At 37.8% G+C, this 18,688-nt stretch overlaps 1 protein-coding gene across 16 annotated transcripts in view; it reads left to right on the forward strand.

The window, feature by feature from the left end:
• The window catches only part of SLC10A7 (solute carrier family 10 member 7), a 164,636-nt gene that overhangs the window by 78,559 nt on the left and 67,389 nt on the right, over positions 1-18,688 (forward strand). Inside the window, exon 5 of one of the 16 annotated variants that reach the window (XR_009961609.1) lies at positions 13,130-13,246. The exons of 14 other annotated variants lie outside the window; for them this stretch is intronic. The gene's annotated coding sequence lies outside the window, so the exon portion shown is untranslated. Of the gene's footprint in view, positions 1-7,915; positions 8,033-13,129; positions 13,247-18,688 lie in introns of all 16 variants that reach the window. One more of the 16 variants, XR_009961610.1, reaches the window with a different exon arrangement.

Genomic DNA, 18,688 nt, shown 5'->3' on the forward strand with positions numbered 1-18,688 from the left:
CAGCAGTAGTTCATTATTTTGTTTTTTGAATGGCTATACTTGTATTGTTGCTGAGAGGTTCCTTCATTACTGTTTTGTCTTATCTTCTTTTAAAGTATCAAAACAACCCTCAGCTTTCATCCTTAATTCAAACATTTGGAAATACCAGTTATTTTGAAGGAATGGAGGGAAATACTTTAATTGATGGTCTGTCATTATCTGGCTTCTTTTAGCAGTGTTCTGTCATTTGTATAGATTTTTCATTTTGCTTATGTAAAACAAAAAACAACAAACAAAAAAGCACCCCAAACCCCCAGCCCAAACCATCTTTAATTCCTTCATCTTCCTTGAGGCTTACTCAGACAATTTATCATCTTTCTTGCATGACACGTGTGTACTTCCTAGGATCTTCTTTCATCCTTCATTCCCATTCTCCACCCACTTATCACTGGTTACTTTCATATACTGATAAGTTGTTTATTTGTTGCTTCTACTTTTTTAAAAAGGCTGTATCACAAAATTCCTTTTCTAAAATATTTTTTGAAGGTACCGTCTTGATCAACTCCAGTGTAAGGGCTTGTTGCAAGAATGGTTAATGCTGCCCCTTCCCTGTTAGCTGATAGAAGATCAGAGTAGATGATCATCTGCCTTTATCTATGAAAAAACTCAGTGTGTACAGACTGTATGTGAACTCTGACAGAGTGAAGAATTTGAAAATTTGAAAATTTGCTATTTTTTCTTCCCAATAAAAAGAATTCTTTTTACGTGTATCTAAATGTGGTGACCACTCCATGTCAATTAGAGAATTTTGTATCTTAATATGTGAAGGTGGGATGTCACTTTGTAGTGTGGTATGATACAGATGCTAATGTTGATACCCACCTGAGTAGAAAAGTCATTGTAGCTTATTCCTCCAGGTGCATTTGAGGCATGTGCTAATAGCCTGAAAATGCACACCTCATGGTGCCTCATTGCTTAGTTGTGGTCTAGTTTCTTTCCCACATTTTTTACTACTGTATGGAAAGTGACTGTTAACTCTTTGAAGGAGAGCTATATTACATAGGATTAGATAACATGAATAATGTGAAAGCCAGGTTTTTTAAAAAAACTGAAACCTTTTAATAAAATGGAATGTCAAATATATGAGCATGTCTTTCAAGAAATGATCAAAAAACATGTGAAAAGTTCCGTATCCTTTTTAAAGTCAAATAATTATCCACGATCATAATTTTTTGTTAGATGGACAGTACAAAGATGAAAGAAAATTTTATAGATAACATTGCACTTCATAGCTGACTGAAGCAGGTGTTAGAAATGCAGATTAAGTATACTGACTAAAGACTATATAAATTTGAAGTGAAAATGCCACTGGTCTACTTGCAGTACCCTGCACATGTGAAGTTTCAGATAGTTAAATTATTAATTGTGTGAGATAGTGCAGCAGTTAGGGAGAAGGTCCTTGTGCATTTATGATATTTTTTTTTTTTTCCTGTAATCTTTTTTAATGGTACATGATTAGCTGCTGACAGAATTTACTTCATTGTGGAAGTTTTGCTGTGGAAAGCAAGTACATAATGCAGCTAGATAAATCAACAATGTAAGCTTATTTGCCAATTAAGTGTTTTACAGGAACATGCAGTGCAAACACACCATTGAGGGTAAATGCAATTTCTATGAATTAAGGAGGCTGAATGTTAGTGTTGCTATACAAATCCTCACAGTGCAAAATTTGTGCTTGGTCTTTCAGCGCACTCCTGTCTGTGTAAGGTGTTAATTAACAGGTTGGTCTTTTCTGGACCTCATAGGCTTTGTGCTTCATGATGTCCTGGTTTCAGCTGGGGTAGAGATAATTTTTTTCATAGTAGCTGATATACTGCTGTGTTTTGGGTTTAGTCTGAGAATAATGTTGATAACACCACAATGTTTCTGTGGTTGCTGAATAGTGCTTACCCTAATCTGGGAGTTCTCAGTTTCCCATGCTCTGCCAGTGACGAGGGGCACAAGAAGCTGGGGGGTAGCAGAGACAGGACACCTGACCCAAACTAGCCAAAGGGGTATTCCATACCACAGCACATCATTCTCGGTGTATAAACTTGAGGGAGCTGGCCAGGTGGCGCTGATCACTGCTTGGCTACAAGCTGGGCATCAGTCAGTGGGTGGTGAGCAGTTGTGTTGTGCATCACTTGGGTTTCTTTCCTCTCTCCTTTATTACTTGTTGTTGTTGTGTTTTTTTTTGTTGCGTTTTTTTTGGTTTGTTTGTTTTTACTTTATTTCAATTGTTAAATTGTTCTTATCTCAACCCAGGGTTTTACTTTTTTTTTCCTGATTCTCCTCCCCATCCTACTGGGGAGGGAGAGGGTAAGTGGCTGTGTGAGACTTAGTTGCTGGCTGCGGTTAAACCACGACAGACATATACATGACTTATGTGAGTGATGTGAAGTATGTTAGATTTTTGGTAGGAGGGCACTGGGAGATAAGTAAGGGTATTTTCCTTCCTTCCAGCAACTCAGTAACCCGCTAATAAACTGTACTAGCCCATGAATTTAATTTTGTCATGACTTATCAAGTGCCTGGAGCTAGTAATCAATCTGTAGGAGGTCTAATTCTTAGATAAATCAGAATTGGAAGTGGATTGGGAGATACAATTTCTTAAGAAAAGTGAGGAGCAGTACTGAGGCCCTTGCTCAGCATGAGGGACAGTCAATTTTGTTCTTACTCTTAGCTGTTTTGAGAAGAAGGTGGCAGGTTCTCTGCCTAACATCTGGCTAGCAGGGGAGACAATAACTAGGATGTGGTGCTGTCCTCCATAACCTAGAATGACTGCAAGGGAAAGACAGCTTTTGCTGTGCATGTTTTCATAGTATTTCCCAAATCTCCTAGTTCTAAAAGTATCTTGTCATGAAAGAATTTTTTTTTAATTTTTTTTTTTTTAAATAGACAGTACTGTTTTATCCCTCAGCTCATGGGGAGTGGTATTTGCACTGGCTGCAGCTGTGCTCTGACTAGAGGAGCTAGTCCACAGTCTGTAAATATCCCGTATAGGGTTGAGAAAGCTTGGTTGTAATGAGTGGAACAGATACTCAAGTGACTCTTCAATGCCTCATAGGAGATAGACAGCATGCGGTTGGTAAATCAGTCATTTGAAATTTGAAAAGGGTATAAATACTTGTTTTGCGTGTATTTATTTATTTTTTCCCCATAAGAACAACAAATACATCCCAAATGTTTCACTGTTTTCCATGCACCTCTACCCATAGGCACCTAGACCTAGCTCTGTTTCTCATTTCTGAGAACTGGTGCTTACATAGACATTTTTGTTCCTTCAGTGATGGTCATGGTATCTTTCCCTGTCCTAGAATTGAGTTCCCTACAGTGGGTGCATAATCATGTGAAGTTGTATGAAGTCCCGAGAAAGATCACTTGGTGCATTCGCGATACAGATAATGCACTATAATGAAGGAGTTTGCAAAATAACAGTGTGAATTTTACTCTAGCCTTAACTCATGTATAGCATTTCAGTAAGATTTTTCTGGTCATTGACTTTGAGAAGCAGCTTCTATCCATCTTCCTTATTTTGCAGGCAAATTAAACCAGAGAAAAAGACTACATAGTTCATTTTACATAGATACTTCGTTTTATAGACTGTGTTGTGTCCCCAAGTAAGAACTGTTACATGAATTTACGTGTAAAATGTACTTATTATTATTACTTTCCATATTTTTAGTAGGGAGTTAAAATACAAGCTGAGCATTACTATAACATACACAGCTTGTAAAATAATAAAATCTAGATGAAGCCTAATATTTACAGAATACTGCCTTATCACTTAGTTTAGTCACTCAGTTAATACAAGTAGAAGTATGGCTTTTACTGCCCTTTTTTTCCTTTGTCCCCTTCTAATTACAGTGTGGGCTTCCCAGCACAGCTGTCCTGTCTGCCATTTTGTCTTCCTGTTCCCAGATCTGGTCAATGTGCATACATATTCAAGTCAGAGAACTAAAACAGAATTTCATCTTTACTATCTCAGCTTGCTTACACTGAAGCAGAGTTAGCAGAGGGCTGATCCTGCCCCCATTCATAAAGGTCTGTCAAAATGGGATACTTCGAAGACATTTGGAAAAATATATGATCAGAGTCCTGCTACGTCAAGCTGTGGCATAATTATTGCACCGTAAACACTTGCAAAGCATTATGCTGACTTCTTGTTTATTTTTCAGTTTGATTTAACTCTTGGCATTAAAATTGTTATGCTAGTTCAGACAACAGCATAGTGCAGTGGCAGCTGAACTTGTGTTGAGAACATCTTGATCCACTGTTATCAAATAATATACAGAAAATTTTATCACCTGTAATATATGGGAGGAGGTCTGTTTTGGTCTGATTGCTGTTGGAATTATTTTAAAAGCTGTTAAGAGCCCCCTGCAGCCTCTTTCAGATAATTGTTGTGCTTTCTTTTAGGGGCAGAAGAGGCCATCCCTGATAGAAAAAATACTGCAATCTTATCAAACTATTTCATAAAGCTGTTCAAACACTCTAGATTAGTATGATATAGATTAAGACTTCTAGGCATTTGTTTTGCCACAGTGGTAGTCACTGTCTGTAGGCTGTCCAGGTAAATTTTTGGTTATATACTTGGTGTATGGATTTCTTAAAGCCCTGTCAGAGTGAGGAGTAGTTTCTTCCTCTTTGGAGAACTAGCAAGAGAGAGATCCAGCAGTCATCAGAGTTCAGTCAAACACAGACATGTCCAAGCAGATTAAAAAGAGGTTTGTGATGGAGAAGGGTTTGGGGAAGGGAGAGCCCTGGGGAGTGCAAAGTCTAAATTAAGATGATATATTGGAGAAGCATAATCGAGAGAGGATCAGCAGATCTCTGGGGAGTGCTTGGATTGTGCTGGCTTTGGTGCATACAAAACAGCAGTGCAGAAGGAAGAGCAGCAAGTTCTGGGTTAGGCTGGATAGAGGTCCCCTTGCCTGAGAGCTCCTTTTCAGGTGGAGGGTATGCATACCACAACTATCCTGCACACATTCCTTCTGCCCAGTTGCCACATCCTCTGCCTGTCTGTTGTTCTTGCTCCCATGGTTTCTAATTGTCATCAGAAATACAGGAGGCCTCATCCAAGTAATTGTGTGAGAGCCAACACTAACATAGCATGCTTAAGCATAGCTCTTCCGGGTGTTAACATCAAGTGAAAGCTGCTATAGTGGTAAACTTCTGAATTAGATTTTACAAACTGATTCTGTTACAAATACCCCAATAGAAAAATAATTGGTTTATGACATTATATGATAAAGTTCTTGAGCTGAACTCATAGGGAGTTAGTTTTCATGGATAATTGGATAGTAATCTTGTAGGGCCTTTGGGTGCTATCCTCCAGGTTTTACAGGATATATCTTAAATCATGGTGAAAAACTCATCAGCAGGACAAAGATGCTGAGGCAACCTTATGCCATTAAGATTCTTTCTGATCACCTATACAGTCATTTACTGAAATGTTATTTCAATGGAGATTTAGCAAATTCAAGAATTTTTTTGAGCTACTTTCCTCGGTGTATGAGTACTGCGTTAGCTGCTCTAGTACCTGAGCTTTGTAATGGAGCATCAGTCCTTCTGCCACTTGCAAACTGTGGTGCACATTGATTTGTGCATGCCTGGCATAGTGAAGGTGCAGTGTGGGCTTATTAATAGTATGCAGGCAGAAATGGTTTTTGAAGTTTTTTCTGAAAATTCTATTTTAAGAATTAGAACTTGGTTCTGAAAGTTTTTTCTTGCCTAGTTTTTTTTAACTCCATTTGAGCTTACTTCCATTATAGAGCAAAAGTGTGTAAATCATTATTTTAAATTAGAACACAGATACATTTGTTACAGTGCAAATGTGTCTGTACCTGGAGTTACCATAGATTAGCTGTTGCACAAATGTCTGAATTCAGTCTGTGTTAAATACCATAAGCATCTCAAAAGGATGTGTTGTTTCTGTGCTTACTATTGGTGTGTGCAGAGGGTATTTTCTCATTGTGATCTAGTAATCATGAACAGAACTGACTGGTTTACATACAGAACTATTAGATTTGCACTTGAGTCAAGCACGCAGCTTTGTCTGCTTAGGCCATAATCTCATACAGTATCCATGCTTACAGCAGCACCTTACATAGGCAATACTACTGTCAGGAGCTGGATTGCTGACTTCCTATTTGATTTTATAATGTGCTGAACCCCACCATACATGCATGAGTAATAGAAATGTGAAAAGAAGAAACCTTTCCAGTATAATTCTTACAACAGTGTCTTTTTAGAACCTGTGATATTTTTTTTTTATTAGAAATAGAGGTTTTATTGTGTAAATTACAGAAGAAGCATTCCTGAAGTCCTTAAGAAAGAACCATTCTTTTCCTCTGCATCATGATAAATGTAGCAATTGTGTGTGTATACTAGAATAGATCATATTGAACATCCCCTGAGCTCCGTTTGCAGACAAGTCCTATCTCCACCATGACAAAATTCCCATAAGAGCTTAAATTATTAATGCCGTGGAATCTGCGGGGTTCAGCAGATATGTTCAGTGTTATTGATGGCAAACTTCATCCCGTTATTCCTAAGACACATAATGAAATAGGGAGTCCCTCAAATAACTACATTTCGTGTTTAGGCTAATTTTGTAGAGGCCAGTGGGCTTTGCCTTAATGTGTGTAAATACAATTTTTCTCTTTTACAGCAGATTGTGTGGTAGACGGGAATGAGACTGATTTGGCATTAATTTATGAATCCTTCTAGCATTCTCTGTGTGCCGCACCCTGTGCGGGCAAGATGCTCTAATTACACTTACTCTATATAATGAAAGCTTTTAATGACTATTACTAATTGTAGTCGTGGATATTTAGGGACCATTTTTTTTTTCTATCTTAAGATGATGTATTGGCTTTCACAAGAGAAGACTTTTATTTTCACTTTATGCAATATCTCTCCTTCCTCCTCCAGCCTTCACAACTGAAAGGCTGACTGGTGAAGCTGCTGACATGTAGCCACAGAGAATTTTTGTTCAGTTAATTTAAGTTCAGGTGATATTATTTGTCACTGTTTTTTATTTCTGAATTCAAGTCTGCATACTTGCATGTTCTTTTCCCTAGTAATTTAGTATTTGGAGTGATGTTATACAAGTTGTGTTTGTTTTATATAACAAGATAAAACTCTACTTCACGCTGAATATGTCACTGCCATGTTAAGCAAAGACATTTACGAAAGCGTCATTTTCCCTTAATGTACTGGCATAAATGATATTTTAATACGAGGCTGTTGATTTTAAATAGGAGTAGGTTTAATCTTGGTTCCAGTTTTCAGTTAGATTAATTATAGTGGAAAACAGCAAGTCCCCTCAGTCCCAGATTGCAAAGTTGCTTTGCATAGGGCCTGCTTTTTTTTCTTGTAAGTAAGGCTGTGAGCATACTTCTCATTGGCTGACATCTTTAAATATAAATACAGATTTAGGCAGCTTCTAGTTTAATGTCATTTGACAAAGTGAGCTATCAATAATTGAAAGATCAGTTTAACATTTGTGAGGAAGAGGCAGTTTAAAGAGTATATCCTGCCCATCCCCCTTCACTTTCATAATACTAGTTTTGTTTAGAGATGTCTTTCTTTGTTTTGGCTCCTGCTGCTGGCAGTTTTGTATTGGTATGCGAAGTAAAGCCTTCTTGTAATTCCGGAGAAGCAAAAGGTAACATAAGAACTGCCCATTTTTCAGCACTCAGGGCTATTCGTTCCCACACATCCCTAGAGCTTGCCATGCTTTCCATTGTCCTAGTACTACTAGGAGTGAGAGTGGGCTGGAAGACAGACCTGATCTGAGCATTAAAATAACCCTTCTTTGTTTGTTGTGGCTTTCTTGTGCTTTGTTCTGTTTTAAATTCTGACCATGACAGTAGTCTGGTTTATCATACAGCTATCTTGAGTGAAAAGATGCTGTTCCAGCATGTGGAAACAGAAGTAAAAGGTTGGATGAAAGAGGAAAGAGGGTGGCAGCTTCTGGAACTTATTTATAGCTGAAGACAACACTTAGGTAATCAGGCCATAAGAAAGATTGTATACTACTTTATTTCTGTGGTCTACAAACCCTGGGCCTTAAGACTGAGCTCAGTATCTTACTAATTATATGTGCTTCACATTTATTTGCTAATTCTGCTAATGTCGTAATGAAAGGCTTTCATGAAGTCGTTTCAGGTCTTTAGTAGGAGGAGCCACCTCTTCTACTGTGTGGCACAGTTTCCAGAAGGAGTTTGTGAAATTAGAAGCTTAGTTTGTCACTCTGTTAGCAGGATGTATCATTGCCTTCTCAAAGCATTGAGTGTATGCAGATGCTTGAGACTAAAACATTGCAGAGGCTGGTGTCTATTATTTGAATTCATAACTTTGGGCTAGCTTGGACAACCAGAATTGCACAGATAGCTGATACAAACATCCCGGTTAAATGCAAAACAACAATTGTCTTCCAGGACCAGTAATAGAAAGCAAGAATTCCACTTCCCTGTTCCGGCACTGGTTCATAAATACTCGTGTTACTGGCACACAACATGCACTGTGTTTTGCTGTACAGGGTGATTGATCTGTGCCTATGACTAAAATGGAATAAGTCTGGGTTGCAATCTCCAGGGTAGACATGCTGTGATTGGATCCAGTCTCTGGATCCCACAGGCTTATGTACCCCTGGATGTAGACTTGGTTAGTTTTGCTTCCTAGCAGAGGACTTCTCTATTACACGTCAGGTTATGCTCGATTTTGAATAGAAGAAACCTGGACCTCAGACTGTGGAACCAGGATCTTAGTCCAGAGATCACCAGTACATAACATGGGTGCTGAAGAAGATGCTAAAGAAGAATTTGAGTGGCATAGACAAGGTCAAGTTGAGAGCTGTCTGTGGAAAGTGGGAACTCCCAGTTTCTGTATCCCAGTAAAACTTGCAATTAATAGAAATTGCAAGAACCTCACACAAAAATAGGGTTATCATCACATTGCTCTTGCCAAGCAGATTTGAGCTGCTTAGTTTCTGAACAGACTTGCATCTCTGCAAGCAGGCTTAGCCTCTGATTTCAAAAGTGGAAGTGCAGCCTGAGGGAACATCATTGCAAGGATTTTGGCCCAGGCTTAGCCAACCTGTTCCCTATGCTCATTGTTTTAATCTTTCTCACACATACCCAGCCCTTACCTAGTGATGAGTTGAGGCTTTAATTTTCTAATTACCCTTAGCAGGAACTACTTTTCAAGAAAACAATCATGGACTTCAGAAAATGAATTTCTTATTCACAAGTTTTACACAGCAAGATAGTGACCACTGGAAAATAGTGTCTAACACTGCCTTTCCTTTGCTCTTCTTTCACTGCTTCTGGGAGTCTTGCATTTGTGCCAAGCAGTTTTTCCTGCCTTCTTGGCTCAGAGGGCATATTTTTTTGGCATAGTTTGAGTTCTCTTGCTTACAAAAGAACCAGCCCTTTCAAAACTGGCTGGTTCCCAAATCTCTCTCTTTGCTGCAAATTGGGTGGTAATGTCTTCATTCTTAGTATTCTCTTCTCAGGCCTTCCACCTCTGTGTAATTCAAAGTCCACACCACAATGAGTGGAAGATACACTGTTGCACTGGAGGAGTCCTTCTGCACTAGTGTGTTTGTTTGCTCTCTGGTCACACCATCCGCTTTGTGTCAGGCATCTCTAGAGGTTTCTAGTGGTGCTGACAGAAAGCAGTGGTGGTCAGCGTAACGGTGGTAGCCGTGTGGATCATGAACTGAATCTCTCTTCGCAATCATCCCTAGTGCACAGGCAAAAAAGTGTATCACAAAGACTCCAGAGCCACTGCAAGAGTTATTGAGTATGACAGGAGAAAATTTGGAAGAAAATGATTTTTGAAGCTTATACACTTTATTTTTTTTTTAATTACTTTTCCATGTTTAATGGAAGTCCTCCTCTTAAGGAGGACTAAAAGGGTAAAACTGAGTGTGAAAAGCATGCAGGGGTTTACTATGTGACTGGGGAGAAGCACTTCAAATAAGTCAGGAGTTAGTAGACTTACCTGCTGGAAAGGACATCTTAGATGTCTTATGTCTTTTCTAGGTAACTGTTAATCTTTTCACTGTAACTGTGATTAAAAGTTGTTTCTGTCAAGCAAAGATACAGTAGCCTCTTCAGGTTGGTGAGCAGGTTTGAGGTTCTATCTTTTGCTTGTCAGTATAACTATAAGCTGTTAGGTCAGAGGGTGCTGTTTTTTCTACCTGCCACAGTAAGATCTTTATGTGGGATCCTGCAGGAGACTTGAGTGGTGGAAGTTTCATTCCATACAGCCCTGAACAATGATGAAATGGCTGGGAGAGGAGTATTCTGTGGGATGCTTTGGATAGATTTTCTGTAGTAAGTCAAACCAGAGTGACTTTACCATGGATTTGTGATCATTACAAATGCATTGATTTTGATAGGCTGTTTAGGTGGATGGAATTAAAAAAGTGAAAAATACATCAAATAAGTTAAAAAATGAACTTGACCTTTTAAAAGAAATTTTATTATTTGGGAGCTAATCTTGCTTGAAAAGAAAAAAAGGGAGAGGACAGGAAAGTGCATTCAAAAGTGATTCAATATGGGCATAAGGCAGTTTGGTGTGTTTCAGTGATGACATCCCAGCTGTTCACAGTTGATTGCTGATGCCTTGGCAACATTGAAGAACACTAAGCTTGCTTTGCTTGCTCTGCTGCTTTTATAACGCAAGCAGTGTGCTTCAGATGCTGCAGTGTGTGGGTTTATAGTACATTTCAAATAAGGGATATATTTTGCTAAATGTGTTTACTGGTTCACTTCAAGTTGCCCTGGTTTTGAGAGTTCTTTTGGTAGATAGAGACAGGGAGCTCAGGATGACAAAAGTTCCTGTCCAGCAGCTGTCAGGGTTTTTTTTATAGCAACTTTTCTTTTTTCTTTTCTTACAGCACTTCCGAAAGGGAAGTGTGATCCAGTAAAATGGGATTTTTCTTAATCTGAGGTGCAATTCCTCACTGACTTCTCTGGTGACAAAGACAGTTTAAGAGGTGACAACCCTGCTTTCCGCTCCTCTTATGCTGCAAAAAAAGAGGTGCTAACATGTTGGTTTCTTGGGCTGTGTTTTAGATCTGTGCAGAGACATGAGCTGGGTTTGAAAACAAAATCCTAGGTTTTATTTTCCCCACTTCATGTCTGTGATCCATTTTAGAAATGGTCTCATGTATTCCTGGAGAAGATGGTTAACTGTGGCCAAAGGAGAGAAGCTAAGGGTAACGTTTTATTAGTCTGTTTTGCTGGAGAAGACTGAAGTGAAGCTGTGCCTTGTGTAAACTTAAAAAGGTAGAATTCTGCCCTGATGAAAATCAATGGAAAAAGCTGTTCTGGTGCCAGAGTGCAAGGTTTCTTCAGTAAATGTTTTGCTACAAAATGGAAGGATTAGAAAGACAAGTTGCTTTTTAGGTGGTGGGGTTTTTTGTTTGTTTGTTTTTCTGGGTAGTATATTTTGAAGTTTATCTTGTCAAGTACTGAAGTGCTGCAAGTTATAGCCAGGAAAAAAACAGCTATGTGTGCTTCATATTGCTCCCTTATCACTCTTAATGACCTTATATAAACCTTATCACTCTCTACAACTACCTGAAAAGAGGTTGTAGCAAGGTGGATGTCAGTCTCTTCTCCCAAGAAACAGGCTGTAGGGCAAGAGGCCTCACATTCTGCCAGGGGAGGTTTAGCTTGCATATTAGGAAAATTATTAATTAGGAAAAAATAGGAAGAATTTTTTCCTAATCAGGAAGGGTTTGTCAAGCATTGGAACAAGCTGCCCAGGGAAGTGGTGGAATCACCATCCCTGGAGACATTTAAAAGACCTGTAGATGTGGCACTTCAGAAAGTGGTTTAGTGGTGTACTTGCCAGTGTTTGGTTAATGGTTGGATTTGATGATCTTAAAGGTCTTTTCCAACTTAAACAATTCTATGATTCTGTGATATTTCAGTCTTGAAATCTGTGTGTGGTTAGAAAAATGGAAATGCTATAAGCTCATGCGCTAATTCTGTTAATGTATTATGAACACTGTACTTTTGGGGGCTTTTTAGTTGTTTAAGATCTTCCAGTTGCCATTTTTGATATCTGTGAGGTATGTCACACAGTTTGATAGTGAAGTTAAGACTTGGTGATGCTTCTGAGGGGCATGGATATTACAGGAAAGAGTCTGGAAAAAGCCTGCTAGAGTATGCTAATGAGATGGAGCCTGAGCTCTTCTGGCTTTTGTGCAAGAAATCAGAGGAGAAATGCCTTGTGTGAGTACCAGTGTTGTGTCAGTGGAGTGTGGGCTACTCTACTCCAGAGGGGACCTCTTATCTATCTTATCTGTTGCTTGATGAAGCTAAATGGGAGAATCTTCTGTCCTCATTTATTTATGAACAGGTCATCTTATCGCCCAAAAGATGAATAAAGAAACAGTCTTTTCTGTCTAATTCATTGTTAATATGAACTGTGACATGCATGTGACACAGACAGTGTTCTTTGTTTCTCATTCTAGTAAGCAGCCCTTTACCTTCCCAATGTTCAAGCAATGACAGCACAAATATGGCACGTATTTAACACATCTTCTTAATCCCTCATCTTTGTCAGTCTCTTACATTTTATGTTAAATGCTTTGGGTGTGTACTTTGCAAAGTCTCATCTTGTGCTAGATCTCAATACCTTGAACTCACTGTATAAATATCTACTGAATCCATTCTGTTCTGAGGCACATGAACAGATAGGTGCGCTTGTTCACTTAATGCCATTGCTGTTAACTTCTGTGACTCTTTAGGGATTACTGCTAAAAATCAAGTAAAAAAAATAAATAAAGGCAACCAAACCAGACAACCTCCCTCATATATCTATCTGTCTCTTGGCTTTCTTTGCTGTCCTCTGGGATTTTTTAATGTATGTCTCATAAGCCAGGTTATAGACTTTCAGAGGAAGAGACTGCCTGATAAATACATACTGCTTGCTGCACATTGGGTTGTCTAACCATTTAGCACTACTGTAAAACAAATAATGCAAATAACTATTCTATTGCTGAGAGTCGCCTGTTAATTTGTAGGTAAGCACTTAAATCTTCCTTTTTATGCTTTTGTTTCTCCTGTATGTGTGTATGAAGGCTGCATACAGATGAAATAAGAGACTGATTAGCTGGCAGTGTAGAGAAAAATCAGTGAAAGCACCTACTCTGGCTGGTTGACAACCATTTGCATACTGAACTGAACAAAAAAGAGAGGTGCTCTTTAGTCTGTGTTTCAGACACAGCACACTAATGAATTGTCCATAGCTATGAAAGTTATTAAACATAATTTGTTCTTGAGGATTCTTTTAAGGGTTTATTGTATTCCCTTTAAAGATAATCTATTGGTGCTTTGGTACAAAAAGGAGGATTTATTTTTTTCACTGTATCATTAAATTATTTGAGGTTGTGCCTTTTTTTTTAAATTTTTTTTTTTTGACCTACTTGGATAATACTCCTTTCTGTCTTTTCATCATACAGAAAATATTTGAGATGAGAGCATGAGTGTCAAAATTGTGTACAAGAAGGGTATACAAGAAATCCCATTAATTCATTTAATTAACATTCAGCTGCCTGTGTTCTCTCCATGTGACATCAAGGCAACATTTAAGAAAATACTGTGCTTAAATATACCATTTCAGAGGAAAGACAAAGAGAGTTTGCCAGGGCAAAGGGCAAGGTCATCAATTTGTATTCACTGAATGTGACATATATTGCATAAAGAGGATTTGATCAAACCTTTTTAATGTACTTTGTTGAAAAGGTTGAAAGGAATATTGCCATAATTGTCTACACTGTATTGGCATAAGAAGGACAGATGGCTACTAGAGAAGTCTTCATAGGTTTTCTCTTCAAATGACTGCAAGTATATGATAAGTGAAATCCTGTTTTTTGGATGGGATTGTGTTGATGTTGGTACAACAAACACGCGTAGATCCATCTGCAAAATTTCGCCTAATCCAGATGCACTAATGTAGAACTAATTGATAGTGTAATTAATGTACTGGGGCTTTTTGTTGTTTGGGCATTTATTGTTTGTGGGTTTTTTGTTTTGTGTTGGTTTTTTTTTTGTGTGTGTGTATGTGTGTGGTCTTTTTGTTTGTTTGCTTTAAACAAGTTACTACTGTCCTTAATATTGAGACAGCATGTCTGAAGATGGGATAAACAAATAAAATATACAGGTGGCTGTGTTCTGTGTATCTTGTTGACCATGGATGGCCACACAGTTTCAGTGAAGTAATGCAATTTTCATCATGTTTGATTCAAAATGCCACTTTTGAAATTTGGTTTTGGCCTTGTATATACCCATTAACTGGATAGTTAACTTTTCAGGTAGATTCAGCAATGGAAGAAGATTTTATGTTTATATTAATGAATTTTATTTTTTGAAGTTTTCCACCCTTTATGTTAATGAATACATTTGCATTTACTGTGTGTGTGTCCTGCTCATCTGAGATTCTGTAATATTTTGTTCTGCCTGAAAACCTTTCCCCATTGAACGCATTATTCCATTGGGTATCAGATTTTGTTCAACAATTTATTTTTATCTGTCCTCTTTGTCCAAAAGGATAAATATCATGTTGGAGGAAAATCTGATACATTTTGCTAGCAGGTCTGTAATACTGAAGTGCATAATTTGGCAAGAGCTTGGGGCTATTCTCCTAGCTGTTGGACATTTTACATCACTCAGCCACCAGCGGTACATCTTGATTCATTAGAAAACAGTGAATGGGTAGGCTTTGTTTTCTCTGTAGCCTGGAAATGTTCACTCAGAGAGCAGTGTCCATTATGGTGTCTTAGCTGTCTGCGTAAGAAGCTTATGCACTGTGCTGAGGCAATGGGTCAGCAGAAAGAAAGCATCTAATTGCTAACAGAGATGACATGTCTCAAATAATATTCAGACTGACCGAGCGGTCTTGGAGGTTGTAGCTGCACATATGTTCGCAGAGGCTGGTACTATGGAGGTATTTATTTCTAGATTCTGTGCCTGAGTTACTCAGAAGAGAACTTCAGTGGAAAGGGAGTTGTGCCAGTTTGGCCTTTTCGCCTCTTTTGTGAACTCACTGTTCTTTCATAGCTCTGTCTGCAGTTTATTAGGGAGCTTTTTGTTGGATCCATTATTCTTCAAAGATTTAATTAAATTGAACAGTGTAATTAATCTGTCATCTTAATTTCTAAAATTCTCCTACTGTGTAGGTAATAAAACAACAGAGAGATTTTGTGGCTGCTCAGTTGTACTGTGAGTCTGGATAGAAACAAAGATATGTACTTTCGATGAAAATAAGTTTATACATGGGTGGCTGAGACTATTGCAGCAAAATAAAATCTGTTATACTGGGACTGACTGGCTATTCTTTCTCTCCCAGTGGCCAAGAGCAATGATTTAAGGAACACTGTATTTCAAGTTCAGGGAATTTGTATATGACACTTCCTCTGAAATTCTCACACTCTCCATCTTTGTATTTCCTGAGCTGTAATTTCTGTGTATGTAATAAGTTTATCTGTGTGAGCGTCTCCTATTTTCTCTTCAACTCACATGCATCTGTTTGTAAGTATAATTCTTCTATTAGATTTAATGGCAGATGGTTCTGCCATATCTTCATATTTTGACTGTTCTTATGAGCATAACTAAACAGGCTCTCTGACTTCACAGCCAACATCAAAGAAAAAAGCACTGCCACATGTTAATGTGAAAGGTTAGCAAGTGTGCATTGTTCTCTACTAAATTATTTTGCTCTTGTAAGTCAAAGTTAACTAGTTCAGAAATTGTTTTCTTTTAATAGGTGGATCCTCTTAATTGCATTACTTCTGATATTCTTACTGTTGTTGGGATGGGAAATACTTTTCAGATACATGCATATTTAGTCTTTCTGGGCCACTATGAGCTGGTTGAGATAATAGGTTTTTTTTTTTGTTTGTTTGTTTTTTTTTTTAATCTTTCAGTCACTAAAGAAAAAGAAATTAAAAATCATTGCTGATCCTTTCAGTGTATGTTTCCTATTTTGTAGCATGTGAGTGCTAACAGGACACATAACTTGTATGATCTGTAGAGGGGACAAAGAGGAGGAATTCTATGAAATACCTAATGCCAACGTAATGTTTTAGTCTGCACATTCTTTAGTTCAAATACAACTAGTTTTATTGATGTATTTCCCTTGTATCATTGAATTGTCAGCTCAATTTTCATAAAGTTACATGTTATGTTACAGCTTGAAAGCCTGAAGGTGTGTAAGCATTAGCACAGCGTTTTGATCTAGAAGAGTAGGTAACTAGCATGTGTGCAGTCTGGTTAAGAAATGGGATGAAGGGATACCCAATAGAGATGTGACTACAAGGTTCAGCAGAGAGGGAGTCTTAGTTTATGAAGACAAGGCAGGACTAAAACTCCCACTTGCTGATGACTCATTCAGGTGTCTAAACACATAGACTAGAGCTATTCTGTATTCCATTTTCCAGTATCTGCAGGCAGGGGCCAGTGACAGCTGAGAATAATTTTTTCAGCTTGTACAGATCAAACATAAACAAAAGTGAGCTCTGCATATGAAACAGTTGCATCTCTTCCCCTTTCATTCCTCTGAACAAAGCAAGGTTGCATCAGTTTGCTTATCCATACTTTAACCATCCGTGTGAACCTGAATGTGTTTGCAAAGTGCACTGGGATAAAGATAAGCTGCTTTCTTTCTTATTTCCTGCACCTGATGTCCAGGTGGTTAAATCTGTAATGCAAACATGAGCTGCAGAAGTTGAGATAAGCTGGTAAATTAAATAAACTTGAGCTTCCTTCTGTGGCCATGGTTGGCGGCACAGAAGGGAAGCAATGTTTGGCCTGAAGCATACGAAGAAAATACTGTTTGCAAATTTGAATGACTTAATACATGAAAGGGTATGGAAAGTAAGAACCTGAATTTATTTTGTTATTCAAGATACATTAGTAGGATAATGAAAAAGTTTAATTAGTGGTATTTATACTGTGTCTGCAAAGCCTACCAATTTCTCCCTTAGCCTATACAATTTTAAGGCAGCAACACAAGTTGAATCCTGATTTGACCTTACGTGCATCACTGTTCAGCTCAGTGGTTTCCCTATAGAAAGAGAAACTGACACTGCCTCACTTGAATTTTCTTCAGTCAATATGAGTGTGGCACAATACAAATTATACAGTAGAACAGTGTTAAAGAAAAGCTTATCTATTGATACAGATGGCTAGAGAAGCAGGTTTTTATCTAAGAGCTTTCGAAGTATTCTTTACAAGTGAAATGGGGCCCCATGGAATGAATTGTGTGTTTTGTTACTTTTTTAGAAACAGATATTCTTTTCAGCCGGCTTTAGTAGTGTAGAATTCCTCTGTATAAAAGTTTATAGAGTAAATGACTGTTACTGTACATCTAATAGGTAGCTATATAAAAATATTTATGCATATATTTCTGTAACTTTCAGAACAAACCCTCAGAGGTTATGTATTGTGCAAGTCTACAGCAGCAAAACCGTTAATTTGCCTGACTAGAAATATTAACCATACTATATCAAATAACTGCCAGGAACAATTCCCCACCATTTCCCGTGACTTCATTTTAATTGATTTTTTTAAACTTCCAGCTTCTGAGATTTTGTTTACTCTGACAGAATGTTTATTAAATGTGTAAAAAGAAAATTGTTTTATAAATTGTTTCTGAGGGTGTTTTTATCTTCTATAAATTGGTGGCTCATTTAACATTTTCCATCTACCTTTGTTTTCCACCCCTGTGCTCTGCCTCATTTATTTTCATATTGGATTTGGTGATTAAATACTGATCAGCTGCTGGTCTGATCAGCTGTGCATATTGCTTTGTTTTAAACATTGTTCCTATACACCCTGAGGACAGGGTTGCATATACAGTTATGAACAGTGTGAGGGGATGTTTAATGGTACCATTTGATCTGTTTTACAGATGATGGTGAGCTTGACAATGAACATTTGTAAAACTGATTATTGAAATAGATCTCTCTGGTAACAGCAGAAATAAGTGACACACAACTGTCCAAAAGGGCTGTTGGTTGGTTGCTTTACATTGCAGAGCTATAGTTTGTGCTTCAGGCCTCTGATGCTGAACAGAATATTGATAATATGGATTTGTTAATGAGGATTTTTTCTCTTTTTCTTTTTTTTTTTTTCTCCTCTCTTAAGATGCTATGTATTTGATTGCAGTACAGTACAGTCTGTCATGTATTGCTGTGAAGATTCATGAAGGAACATGGAATTAACCTTTAAATCTAAATGATTATTTTCTCTTTGGAAAGCAGTGATAACTTGTGCAAGTGTAACATTACTGTTAAGTGCTATCTCTGGATTATTTGAACAAATCAGGATAGTAAAGGAAATCCTCTCAGGATTTAGACTGTACTTCAATTGGAATGCTAGTCTGTTTGCTGGAAGATATACTATTTTATTTTTGCTTGAAACAATTATTTCTGAGTAGCCAAATCCTATGAAATGACTGGAAGCTTAACAGAACAAGAGACATATGAAAAACTGGTATTGCGTACAGTCCCAATCATGGGAACCATGGTGAATTTATAATTTTCGGTAGACTCGTACAGTTAGTGACAGGGCTAGCTTCAGCACTCCATGATTCAAATCTAGTCCTATTCTAAATCCACTGGAATAAGTGTATTTGCAGC

This window comes from Pezoporus occidentalis, unplaced genomic scaffold (assembly GCF_034315485.1).
Source record: "Pezoporus occidentalis ecotype Australia unplaced genomic scaffold, CSIRO_AGI_Poc_V1 ctg79, whole genome shotgun sequence".
Lineage (NCBI taxonomy): Eukaryota > Metazoa > Chordata > Aves > Psittaciformes > Psittacidae > Pezoporus > Pezoporus occidentalis.